The following is a 14,536-nucleotide window of genomic DNA, read 5'->3' as shown; positions in this document are numbered from 1 at the left end:
TTTTTTTTCCAACAGTATTGTTTATCTATCTTGTTAGGTGCTTAAGAGTTATTAAGACTAATAGAGTACTTAAGAGTAATTAAGAGTTAAGCTATTAAGAGTTATTATCGATTATGACCGTTATGGGTATTGTTAAATTGAGATATCATTCCGTTTTGACTTCTGGTTTTTACCGTTGTGTTTGATAAATTGCACAGTAGCAGTAAATTGAACAAATATTTAAACAGTAATAAGTCGCAAACGGATTACTGAAATGAAATTCTGTAAACGTTAAAATTATTTTTTTCAGTATGTTTATACATTTTCGTTATCAAAAATAGGTATTGCCATTTGAAAATCAAAAGTTGATAATGTCTTATCGAATAAGGGAGGAAGTTAAAATTATTAAAATTGTAACATAGTGTAAAATAATAAAACATAGAAAGTTTAAAAAAAAAAATTATTTTAAAATTCCTAATACTTTCCTAGATATTAACTGGTTCACGATAAAAAAATCACTCTGTATATATATTGTAAAAACATATAATAAAAATCTTTTGAAATTAAAATACCAATACATATGGTTTGTAATTGAAATAGTGTTAAGAGTGTAAATGAATTTTGTGAATTCACAAAATTGATTTATCTAATCTACAGTCCATTATATTATCTGTGTCTTGAACAACATAAAGAAGATTCAATTAACGAAAAGCGATTGTTGCCAAAATCATGTATACATATATGTGTTTGTGGACAAAAATAGATGGTATAAAAGGGTATAAAAGGAGTATACTCGTGTGTGCACCTCATCATGACGTTTTACTTACGTGCTCACATGGGAAACAAACAAAACGCAAACATAACATAAGATACGTCAAAGGATGGAAACTGAGAAAAGTCTTCCTCAGAAAACTCTCATGGTCATTTATGACACATCGCATCAATACTCGTTTCATATATGTGTACCTATGTTTGATCAGAAAAAATATTTTTATTTATTTTTTCTTAATAAGTTTCCTCCTCACTTCACCTGTCATCCCGACGTATTATATTATTATTTCTGTTTTTACTAAAACGAAATAATCCGGGCACAGGTATAAAAGGGATTCGTGGTGCTGCAAATGACAACAAACATGCAAGTCTCACACGTAACCCATATAATATTGTAAAATAATAGAAAGTCTATATTATAATACACACACACACACACACACACACACACGCGCGCGCGCGCGCGCCCGCGTTTATGTTTATACGGGTACAAGGTTTTAAGGTACCAGCAGTGTATGTGTCGTCTAGTAGAATGCGTTTTGATAATATTATATCAACAACCTCTTAGCACTACCACTACCACCTTTGCAACTACGTTTTTGGCTCGTAACACATAATAGAGTCCTTATCGTTACCCCTGAAGGTATTCCCCCTAACAAGTTTCGAATATTACGAAAACCCATAAGTTTCGTATTGTATCGGTTTAACGGTGCGTGCGATACAGCCAATGGCGACGGCAACGTCATCGTCGCCAGCGACGAATAAGAGGCAACAGATGCGTGTCGCAATAATAATAATAATATGCCGCAATGTTGTTGTGTAAAAATTTGCTGCACCGCTCAACTTGATAAACGGTATTATTATACGCGCATGGAATCGAAGGATGCAATTGTTTTTTTATTCGAAGTATTACATTATGTTACATACGGAATGTTGCGCACGTGTATATTATGCGTAAAGTGTTGTCAAAACCTAGCCATACCCTGTACATATATAACGGCTAATGAATAATCATCGTTGTTGTCCGATAATATATTTTAGATGCGTCGATACACGAAATCGTAACAATTAACCGTCGCAACGAAATGTAGTTGTTTTTATTGAAATTTTGTGGATAATATTATTTGATTTCCGACCATATTCCAGCGTACTCGGGGCGCATAATATAGTTCGAAATCGACGATTTTACTAATATACGAATATCCTAACTTCGCGAGTACACGCTGAACGTCGAGTTTTCAACGCGATATTGTTACGTCTACGCGATCGTAATGTACATACATAATCATACGCATGCAAATGTTATACGTTTTAAAGGGATAATAAAACGAATTGTTCGAGCAGTAATAGTTTATTCATTTTTAATATAAACATTCAATTTCCACTGACAACTATGCACGTATTGTGATCGTTATATATCATATGACATGTAAACAAAACATATAACAAGTTCGAAATTCCGAAACGAAGGATTACTGTTTAGCATTTATTTAATTTGCTGTCGATTAATATTATATTTAGCGCTTTCATGGACAAGCACTCACTTCAAAAAAAAAAAACAACATTTTAATGAAATACTTTATTACATTACGTTACCTGCTCTGATATTGTACATTATTTTATGTGGAAAGAACGACTGGTTGAAACGAATTAATTTTAAACAAAATTATTTCGGTTATTTTCATGTGAAACATGAAAAAATAATTCGCAAAAGTTTCACTTTAAAAACATCAAGTTTTAATAAATTTATAAATTTATTAATATTTTATAATTGGTACAACTGAAATCCATGAAAAACCGTTTATCTAAATTAGGGTTATAAGCGCGTGAAATAAATTCACGTGGATTTGTAAATTTAATTACACGTGAATTCATGAATTATGTGATTAAATCACTCGTTTATTATTAAATTTGAAATTTTACTATTATCGGTTCGTAAAAATTTCCACGTCATCGTCATGAGCGTAGTATATACTACAATTCATCCAATCCGTCATAATATGACGTAATATTATTACGATATTAATGTTCGAGAATCATTTATTTTTATAATAGTAGGTATAAAAACGTTTAGTTTTTAGTTTATGGTTTTTGATTTAAGCAAACGTTTAGTAAATTTTTATTTTAGTTATTTTTTTTATCTGTACACGCAACCTAAATACTTAAAAATTATTATAATTTTATTCGATGATACAGCAATTATATAGTAGTAAATTTAATTTTTATTTCATACCAAAAACATTATTAGTATAATAATTATTATTCAAGTATTCTTAAATATCTCGAATTAATTTAAAACACATTTTTACATACTAATAAATCAACAATACAATATTACATTAGAATTATAAATCATCTCTATAATAGAGAATATTTTAAAAGAAAATACGTAAAAATAGTTACAAAATATTAAAATCAATAATAATTTACCAATATTATAAGCGAATAAGGTGATTGAAGCGTAACGAATATTTACATCATATGATTTTGTTACATTGTTTTGATTTTTAAATTAGACGTTTCTAAGGCCGGGCGCACATTGAGACACAGGCGACGCAGCGCAGCGTAGTTTTTTATAATCTATTAGTTAGAACGTACTAGCGCATATTGAGAGGCAGGACAGGGCAGAGCAGTACTGTGCCTGTGTCGACATGCGTCGCGCAGTGTCCACGACATAGATTACTGCGCACGTGCCACACGCGCCGGCTTAACATAATTTCCACCTTTTTAAATGTATTTCAAATTTTATTTTTTATTTTAATTTTATTACAGAAGAGTTTGTGATTGAAGCCGTCCGACATTATATTGTCTTACATGTCAACTATATGAAGACAAAATTAAAAAAATACTTTTCCACATTTTTTTTACGTGTATTTAATGAATATAATAAAAGTTCATCAAATTTATCCATCAGAAACTGATTCAGAACTGAAAACGTATTAAATTTTCTGCTATAATTTCGCTCATCACTAAGTGAATGGTGGCACAGAACTGTGTAGTAATATGTGTTCATATAGCTCACACAGTATTTTCTGCGTTGCACTGCCTATATCTCAATGTACGCCCGGCCTAAAGGACAATGATCGTTTGGGCGAAGGTAATAATTTTGACTAAAAAATAATAGTCCGTTTGGGTGAATAAAACTATTTCTACCTGCGCGAGATAGAAATCTGATGACAGATACGGATGATATTATTGCTAATAAAAAATAAAGAGTTTATACAAGAAACATGGAATAAATATAAAAGGGGGTAATTAACAATTAGAATACACAAAATGTTTAGGTTTAAGATATCAGGCCAATAGCTTTAAAAACTACTAATAAATATATTATCTGTAATTTTATTTTATTATTTTAATTTTTTGACCGTAGATTATTTCCTACTTATAAATAATAATATTATTAATATTCATATCAATATTTTTTTTTAAACAGAACTTAATATTAATTTTAATATTTATATAATTTTGGTTAATTAATTGTTAAATGTATATACTAAACATTTTTATACCATTCAAACGGTATTTTTAGTTAAATAGTCTTCGTCCAAACGGTATACATTTATTCGCCCAAAAAGTATATATTTTGGGTCGATTCACCCAAACGGTGTACGCCCTTTCCGAAATGTCCAACCCGTACATACATTTTTTTTTAATTTTTTTTTTTTTTTTTATTGGTATCCAAAAGTAAAATAAAACTGTTTTAAACCAGTATTATTTTTGAACATAAAATTTTCTATTGTATTTAGCACCTACATAAATATTATATGTAACAATAAATTCAAAAGCACGAGCAGTTTTAAATCTATGGAAGATAATAGATATTATGATTTTTAGACCTCCTTATTAAAATATACATATTACAATCTCTATTCGCTGAATACTTCCATTCTCTTAAATTTATCCATGACTGCATCTTTTATTATCACATCAAATACTAAGGTAAAAATATTAGGATTTTTACAAAAGCATAATATCAACTAAATGGAATCTAATCAACCTTTTCAGAAACAACATATTATTATAATAGAACCAATATATTACACTTTATTTAGTAAATCAGATAAGATAAAATATTATTTTTATTGTTATAGTATTTTATATTTCTTTTTTTATTTGGAAATATATTAATAATATATCATATGGTTTAAAAATCAACAAAATAGTCAACACGTTATAAATTGATAATTTATAAAAGGTATTTGAAATTTTATTTTTATTTTTGCCAATTGGAAAAAATCCTAGTTACTGAATAAATTAATTTTTAACTTTATTAAGTATATTATAGAAATACATATTTTCCTTAATATTTTTCTTGTACAGTGATATTTTTTTCTGTTAAGGGGTTCCTTTTATCTAGGATATAATTCCTCATAGTTTCATCACTCATCACACCGACCTCTTGAACTTGTTCCCCATTTTAATTAAAATTCGGTCAGAAATATAAAACTTCATTTATATTAATACTGTGAAAAAATTGTAATAAATTAATTTAGGACATTTCAATTTATATTGTTAAGTATTTATTTTTAAACCACATGGAATGGTGACTAAATAATAAAAAACGTAAAATCTATATAAGTACCAAATTAATAGTGAATAAAATATTGTGTATTACATAGTTAACGGTTAAAATCACGTACAATTTAGGAGTATTTATCTTTAATAGTGTTTGAATATAATTGTGTGAATTAAAAAAGATTTATTACAGTATTTATTGATGTAAATGATAAACTTATCTAACAATACAGTTTTATCTTATTCCTTTATAGCGTATGATTTCTTGAGACTATCAAAGAAACGTTTAAAATCATCTTGAGGATGAATTATCATTTAAAACCCACGAGAGTCTCTTAAGTCTTGTACAATTAATGTAATTAAATAATTAGATTTATTTGTGATTATTATAATATTAATAATTTACCAACTACATAATTATAGTTAAAATGTAAAAGTGATGGCTTAAAACTATATATAATACGTATTATTTTATATTGTTAAATATAATCTGAATACCATGCTATCAAAAATAAAAATTATATGACTATAAGGACAGTTATAATTTATCTTTTAAAATTCATTTATTTTTCCGATTTCACTGTTTATATCAATACATAGATATTTTAAAGTTTAAATAATATTTAATGACAATTATTTTTATTAAACAAGTACTAATAATATCATATAAATTACTTATTTATTTATATTTAACATACCATATACATTATGAACCGAGATCCAATTATAAAATATAATTCAATATTAAAATTGTAATACTTATGACTAAGTTACAAATTAAAAAAAAAAAAATATTAGAATATCACAAAAGGAATATTAAAATTACTAGATACAAAAAAATTGTAGTAAAATATGAATTTTTAATTTTTAATAGATAGTTGAAGTATCTGGTATTATATAATTATTTTAAAATAAACCTAATTAATTTAATATTCATTAATAATGTAATAATATTTATTAAGTTCGAAGATATCTTACTTAATAAATGTAGACCAAATGCACCGTAAAATACTTTTATAAAGTCGATTATTGTAATTTTATATTTATTTTCAAGAAATATTGATTGCCTATCTTGTATTGATGTAGAAGGTTATTACTCTGTATTATATATTCATATAAATACAAAAATCAATAATTTATAATCCTGAATTCGTAATCATAGAAATGAAAGATGTGATGAACAGATAAATTTATCATACATTTACTATTCTATCTAAATATAAGATGAATATAAGTGCTTATAACAAAATACGAGTATGATAATAATTACTTTAATGAGCAATTGATTTCATTAAAATACCAGTGACCTTAACTAAATAAGTAAATAGATTAATTGGAATAAACAACACATAAAAAATTTACCTTTGAAATTAATTATGTTTTTATTTTATACAATATGCAATATGTATAATCGAATTCAATAAATATGAGTATACGACTATATGAGACATATTTATATAAATAACTGTGATAATTGATTGGGTAAAAATTAATGACTTAATTATACATATAAATTAAAATCTTAATAAATGTCACAAATTATATTCTATAATTATACACAAAATCTAGCTCCGTTTTAAATTTATGATTAAATCATTAAAAATAATTACTAAAAAAAAGAATAATTAAATAAAACAGAACTAATTAATAAATATTTTCACATAAAATATTATATATGTATGTCTGTATATAATATGTCTGTGACAAAAATTAACCAATATTATTTATTATCTAATATCCATAGCTATAAGTACCCGTGTAGCTCTATTTTATGTTATATACCTTTTATTTTTTTGAAGAGAATAAGTATATTATTTACTAGTTATAGTTACTGTAGTAGCTACAATTACTACGTATGTTCTCGAGGTAGTGTATCCTGTATAAGTCACTCTTTGTCTTCGTATCCTAATTGAAATTTCAATTTTCCTAATGAAAAATGTTATTAGCCATACCTGCACGAAATTTTCAGGCACGCCTATGCTTGAATTGTTAATCTTAATAAAAATATGTTTATAAAATATTTATAAAAGTTGAAGACATACACAGTGCCCCGAGAGCTATGCGGTCGTACTGGACCACCACTTGTGCAAGACCCCACATATGTATCACATAATGTATCACAAATATTACTTCATCTACAAATAATTGCATAATAATACTATCACTATAAAAGAGTTATTAATAATAATAAAAAATAATAACTTATTATTGACGAAAATCAATACTGAATCAAAAACCTTGAAGTTTATAAAATAATAAAAAAATAAATATTCATGGGACCCCATAATATTCTAGACTGGACCCTAAAATATATCGAGCCGGTACTGAATATATACGTGTAAGTCACTTCAATTACTTCTGTAGTTTAAAACGTTTAAATTTATGAAACACAAAATTAAAGTAAGCTATTCAATTATTTTAATTTAATTTAATTATTTTTTTAATGAGAAAAAAATGTATGTGTTTGTCTTTTTTATTTTTATTCTTTTTTTAACAATGTAAATAGACAAATAAATAGTAAAATAACATTCACAAAGATTTTCTATCTTTAATTCACTTATATGACTACTTCCCCACTAAGTTTCAATAAATTCGCTTAAACCATTTGGTTTCAAATAAATATATCGTAAAAATGGTCTTACAATAATGGGAGAAGAGGATGTAATTGGAGTCACATCGAAAACTGACCCAAGTAATACACCCCAGGGGACAGAGAGAACTTTTGTATAAACTTATGGGACTAACCATCTTGCATTTTAGACATTCGGATGAAATAGCAAACAAAAGTTTATAGTATCGAAATAATCGATATGAAAAAAAAATAAAAATAAAAAAAAACATAGGAACCTAATTTGAATTGATCCAGATTGTCGTTAAAACAACGTTCTACATAAAATATTTAGAATTCACACAAGACGATGGATTTTAAATAGTGTTCTAATTCTTGCTGCACATGCACATTGTACATCGAGGTGTATTAATAAAACGAGAAATCGAAATATTGACTCAAGAATAACCGATAGTAATAGTGGAAAAACTGAACACCAAACTTGTATATAATATTGTAGTTGGTCTAATTTTTTTTTCTTACGAGGAAATGGAAAACATATTTCAGACAAGCACAAACGCACCAAACAAGCTTGATTTTTCATCACAATCAAATACAACAAACTTTACACGGGTTTTTTTTTCTCCCATTACATTAATCTCCCGACAAATGGCTGCAGAACAAGAATAAAAATAATAAATAAATAAAAGAAGAAGAAGAAAACTGCGTGCACCCTACGACTAATCGATCACTTAGACGGGTGGAGGTTCCAAACTTTTCGAATAACAAACCATAACGGGAAATATAAGATGAAAACAAACACGATATTAACCTACAAGCGGCCATTATTTCGTAAATGGAAATGTTGAACCTGCGAATCGATAGGCATAACACAATGAATTGCTTTGAAGCAATAATAGTGTTCTATTTAATTACCTTACATGTACGTAAATAATTAGCCAGAAAAATATTAGCCGAGTAAACTATTAACAGACTTAATATAATTATTTAATTTTTGCTCATTCGGGAAAAGTAAAATTTATATTATTCCTACCTAATCAACAATGATAGATTGTTATATGATATTATAATATAATATTGATAGTTTCAATATATCACTATGTAATGAGATACATCCATATTTTGTGTAGAAGTCAATTTGACTAGGAAAATTAATTTCGTAAAAACTTGAATTTTGAATTTTGAAACATTGTAAATGGTTTTAATTTGATTGAAAATAGTGATATTGTTGTTTTAAATTACTTCAAAAGATATATAAAACAAATTTTCGAACACGCAAATAGTTAAAAACACTTATAAGTATTATTATTATGATTATTATTATTAGTACAGTTTACTGGTTTTTAAATATGATATATTTTTGTTTTAAACATTGTTCAAAGTTATAAAATAATTCAAAACATTCTTAAATTATATTTATGAATTTACAATTGAATACATTTTGAATTTTCATATTTTAATATTTTTGAAAAAATACAAATTAAAAGAGAATACAATTTAATAAAATAAAACCAATATAAGTCTTTGTTTTCAATAAAAATATTTTTTAGTTATTCAACAAATCTCCTAGATTTGATATTATGGCATTTATATTCAAAATAATAATGAATAACGGTATAAAACTGTCGTGATGGATCAAGATGGAAGAAAGAGAGAGAGAGAGAGTAAGAAAAAACATGAAATAAAAAAAAAGAGTTAAGTCAATACTTATTTTTACAAAGTTATTACCATCATAGATTATTTTTATGACCAATAAACTTTTTAAAACATAATTTTAAATCAAATATGTTTTTTTAAAATTATAATCAAATCTATAAAGACAATATAGCTCATACTGTTTGGTGAGGGAAACGAAACCATTGTTCAGTAACTAAAAATAATATTTAACCTATTCAAATTAGTTTTCATTATTTATCTTTTCTACGAAATATTTATGTCTTTTACTATTATCAAAAATTATAAATTATACGATCCAAACTAACTTAAGATTTATTATATAAATATTTTTTTATGCTATGCATAATTATCGAGTACATGTATATGTATATTTTTTGTATACTTAACTTGAATAATCACATTTATAGGTAATTATGTTCTTTGGTTTGATGGAATAATAATAAATAAAATATAATTCGACACCACATTTCACTTGCCAATTGGATTTTTTCTTGTTTTTCAATATATTTCTTGTAAACCATAATATACTACTATATTATACTATTTATATAAATTATTAATTACATATTATACCCATATATTATATATTGCTTACTTGATTAATATATTAATATGTTGTTTCTGTTCAATTTTTATACTAATTACAAAAATTATATATCCCATGATTACAGAACACTGGTCAAAAATTATTTTCTATGGAAACTACTATTATAAAACTTACGAAACTTTCCCCATGCTCCAAAATACACAAAATAATATAAAATTGATACACAATTGCGCTACGACCGATGTCCGGACAAATATGTCCACTGTTCACTATTAATCACATATAAAAAATAATATCAAAAAACAATTGCTCTGGTTATAGTTTTTTACATAAACAGAGTATGATACAATTGCAATCTAAAAAAAATAGCACGATTACGTACGTTTTACCTTTTTATCTTCAAGTAATAAAATATTATTACACTCCGTGAAATATAGGTATTTTATTTTTATCGGCTTCTAAATAATTTTAATACAAATTATAATTTGTTATGAATAATAAACTACAAATAAGCAAAATATACTGAAAAACGATAAATGGACAAAAATGTGTTATAACTAGGGATGGGTTCTCCTACACTTCGAACCTTTGAACACCTCGAACTTTAAAAAATTTGAACAGTTCAAATTTCGAGAAAAATACAAGTTTGAATTCGAACATAATTCATAAAGTTAGTTAAATAAAAAAATATAAATTAATAACTAACAAGTTATATAATAATTAGAAATAAGTTATAAATAATAACATTACTTAATTATTTTACTTCTATTATTATATTAAACTTTTAAGTTTGTCATACCTAGTTAGTTAAAACTTAAATTTTTAAGTGTGCTCTTTTAAATGTTTTAATTTTTCAAAGTTCGAAAGATCAAAAGTTCGAAAATAGTTCGAGTTCCAACAGTTCGAGAAAAAAATTATGTTCGAATTCGGATTCGAATTTGTGAAAACTTCAGTTCAACCCATACCTAGTTATGAACTGTTAATAATTGACTTATTGACGGAGTCATAAATTTTACAATACCTATACAAATATATGTTACGGATAGAGTAAGAAAGTCGGGTAATGTGAACACTGCCCATGTTTATTAGATAAAGTAAACATATTTGTAAATTGTTAATTTTGTAAGTACATTAACCGGGTAATTTGTTCATTATCTACCTTTGAGTGGACAATGTATTTTCATAAAATAAAATATGACAAAATATGAATTATAGATAATATTGATAAAATACGATAAAATATACATTGTACCTACATGATGATAAATCGTGTGCATTGATATTGTATAATAATTTTAAACTACAGACGGCGCTATTGATTTTCGAGTTCACTTGTTTGGTTTATTAATGTTTGATCATTTATTTTTTTTTTAAAGGAACTTGTCTTCACAAAAAGATAAATTATATGAAAATTATAATAAATAAATGAATGAAAAGAATAAAAATTCGGTAAATTTAACGGAATCAAAATATTATAAGATACTATCTTAAATAAGAAACGTGAATAAAAATAAATAAATCATAATAAAACTTTTATAAATATTTTATAAGTTTCGGCTACAAAAAAATTTTAATATAATAAATTCTTATTATATGTGAAATAGCTAATGCACAATTTTTGTTCGGTGGTCAGTTTTAAAAAAAATATTTGTGTGAAAATAATCATTTAACAAATAAATGTACGAGTAAATGTACATCTGGGGAGATATTTTGCAACTCAAAATGCCTCAAACTGTTCCAATAAATAAATATATTTAATTTTTTAAATTTTTTTATTATAAAATAATAACTTAATAATACATAGTTTAGGTACTTAATCATTTTTTTTTTTTTTGAATTAACCTTATAGCACACTAGATAATGTACACATTATACTATTCATATAAATAAGGTGTACTTTACCCGAGTAATGTGTAAACTACGCATTTTTGAACTTAACCCGTAAAATATATATTAATATTTTTTTTATATAAGTCAATTACATTTTTAAATAATTATTAACATCATATATTTACGTTACATATACATCTATAGTACATAGTTTTATGCTGGTCATAACAAATCATTATTGGTAAACTCGAAAATATAAAGCAGTCACTTTTGCAATAGACATGGAAATATTTATAAATAAGGAGAAATGTAAAAACAAAAACCATAGGTTTTTAGATTTAGATTTTTCTTTTTTCAATAGAAAAATGTATAGTGAAATTTACTGTATTATACACCAACATCTTTTACAAATTTATATTTATAAAGGTCAAATAACAAGAAAGATTTGTTTTTTTATCCTCGAGGGTCAAAAAATATCTGTACATTTATTCAGCTTAGTCTATAAGAACAAAAAGTTCATAAACTTTAAACAGACCTTGGCTGTATCCGGAATTATTTACTAAGTAGTGTAATAATTATTAGCTGGCATTATTTCACAAGAAATAACGTTTCTTTTTTCCTTGATTTGAATTTTTTAATAAAATTATTTTATTAGAGATTGAAAATAATTTTACCATGTTTTAAGAAAAAAATAACAAAATAATAATAAAATAAATTAAAAAAAAAAAAAGAAATACTAAATATTTAAAAGGATCTATTAACCAATCATAATTATTAAGTTAATGAGATCAAAATTGCAATATATTAGTCACATAATAAAATATCAAGAATTTATTCCATATTAAGAATTAAAGAGGAAGGCTAATGATAGAAAAAAATGGATGTTGGTGTAAACCAATCATTATATTGAATAATGCAAAAGAAGAATAAATTATTAAATATCGAGAAATATGAACGAAAAAATACGTAGTAAAATACTTCAATACCCCAAAGAAAAAATGTTTACGAAATTACGGGAAACGACTATACAAATCGTTCATTTGGTACACTTAATGCCGATTTAAATACCTTCCACCAGATATTATTCGAAGTTATTTAAATAAATAAACTATTTTGCTAAATTATTAGCGTATAATGTGTATCCCGGTGTTAAATATTCAGTAAATTTAAAGTTATCGAGTAACCTAACACTTAGCTTTCTGCTACAGATAGTTGTGAAATGAATAACTACAATAAGTTTTCTATTGTTGGTGAACAGCTTAAAACCTAGTTCTAATTGTATTCATGTCACATAATTTACCATTGTACTATACTCGCGTAACTCTGCTCATATATATTTCGAGGAAACTCTGCAAGAGATTGGTTGCTCGAAACACCGTTCATTTTAGACCTATTAGATGTTGTCCAACCCTGTTTTCATCATTAATATTTTTGTAAAAATCGTCATGAGATTCTATGAAGGATCTTTGTATTGTGTAATATTTTTGGTATTACAAAAGCACGCAAAATACATAATCGATATGAGTGTTACAGGAATAGTGCGTGTTAATAAAACTCGTTCGGTGAAGTTTTGATTAACTTGACACGAGTTCAACGTGTTGATTTAAACGGGCGCGTAATAATATATTGACAGTTGTATAGCGAACAAATTATAGCGTAAACATAAGAACATTTTACATACAATATCAGTGACGTTTTAATAAACCAAGACAGTGGTAAAACATTATACTATTTCTATCGATTTATTTCATATAAATGTCTTATTCTCACAATTGCGATGGTTGTTTTAATCAACCATAAAATTCAAACTTAAAAATAAAACAACATTTAAATTCACTCACTAAACCACAGTTCAAACAGTCAACAGTTTTTGACCCCATACTTGAAGTGTAAAAAATTAATAAAAATTAAAATAAGGAATGATCCGAAAAAAAAAAAACGTTTGCTATACGTGTTTTTATATATATAACGTCATCAGCGAGTAAATATATAATTTTGTATTTTTTACGTACACATGCACTTCTTGCCCATTAATATTTGTCTCTCAGCGTATAGTAAAACCAAAGGACTTGTAATGTATATAATAATACAAAGGTAGTATTTTTTCCCCTAAAAAACACGGACGAATTCAACACCGAGAGCACGAAACGCAATTCTATGTTGCATAGTCGTCACAATGAACGGCTTTAACAAGAAATATGGTTAACTCGTCCAGGACCAGAGGTGAGTTATTAAATTTTCTAAAAAACTTCTCTCGGAAGTGGTGACTCGCTATATGTGTGTCAACAAAGTACCTATCAATTCCAATAGCATAAAAACTGGCACATGGTGTAAGCTGGTCGTACGATAATCAATGGCTTCCGACCTGAAATCTCATGAATCTTTGAAAATTACGTCTGCTTTTTTATAATAGATTGTTAAATATAACAAGGAATATTTCCAGAAGATTTTAATTTGAAAATATTATTATTTGCAATGTCGGAAATGATAAAATTGGGTGAATGGATTTTGATTGCGACAGTGAAAATCACAATATCAATCGATGATACATAGGTATTGCCATTTGTTCACCGATTCATAGAAAATTACATCGTAATAAGAAAGAGTAAAAAAAAAAAAAAAAAACAAAAATGTTTTCTTAATCA

At 25.9% G+C, this 14,536-nt stretch overlaps 1 protein-coding gene across 2 annotated transcripts in view; it reads right to left on the bottom strand.

Annotated features, from left to right (window-relative positions):
- The window catches only part of LOC112681662 (B-cell receptor CD22-like), a 356,479-nt gene that overhangs the window by 129,715 nt on the left and 212,228 nt on the right, over window positions 1–14,536 (bottom strand). The window lies entirely within an intron of this gene.

The sequence above is a fragment of the Sipha flava genome, unplaced genomic scaffold, assembly GCF_003268045.1.
Source record: "Sipha flava isolate LNK unplaced genomic scaffold, YSA_version1 194_pilon_pilon, whole genome shotgun sequence".
Taxonomy (NCBI): domain Eukaryota; kingdom Metazoa; phylum Arthropoda; class Insecta; order Hemiptera; family Aphididae; genus Sipha; species Sipha flava.
Note: the sequence above shows the minus strand (reverse complement) of the source record. Positions and strands in the feature narration are given on the sequence as shown.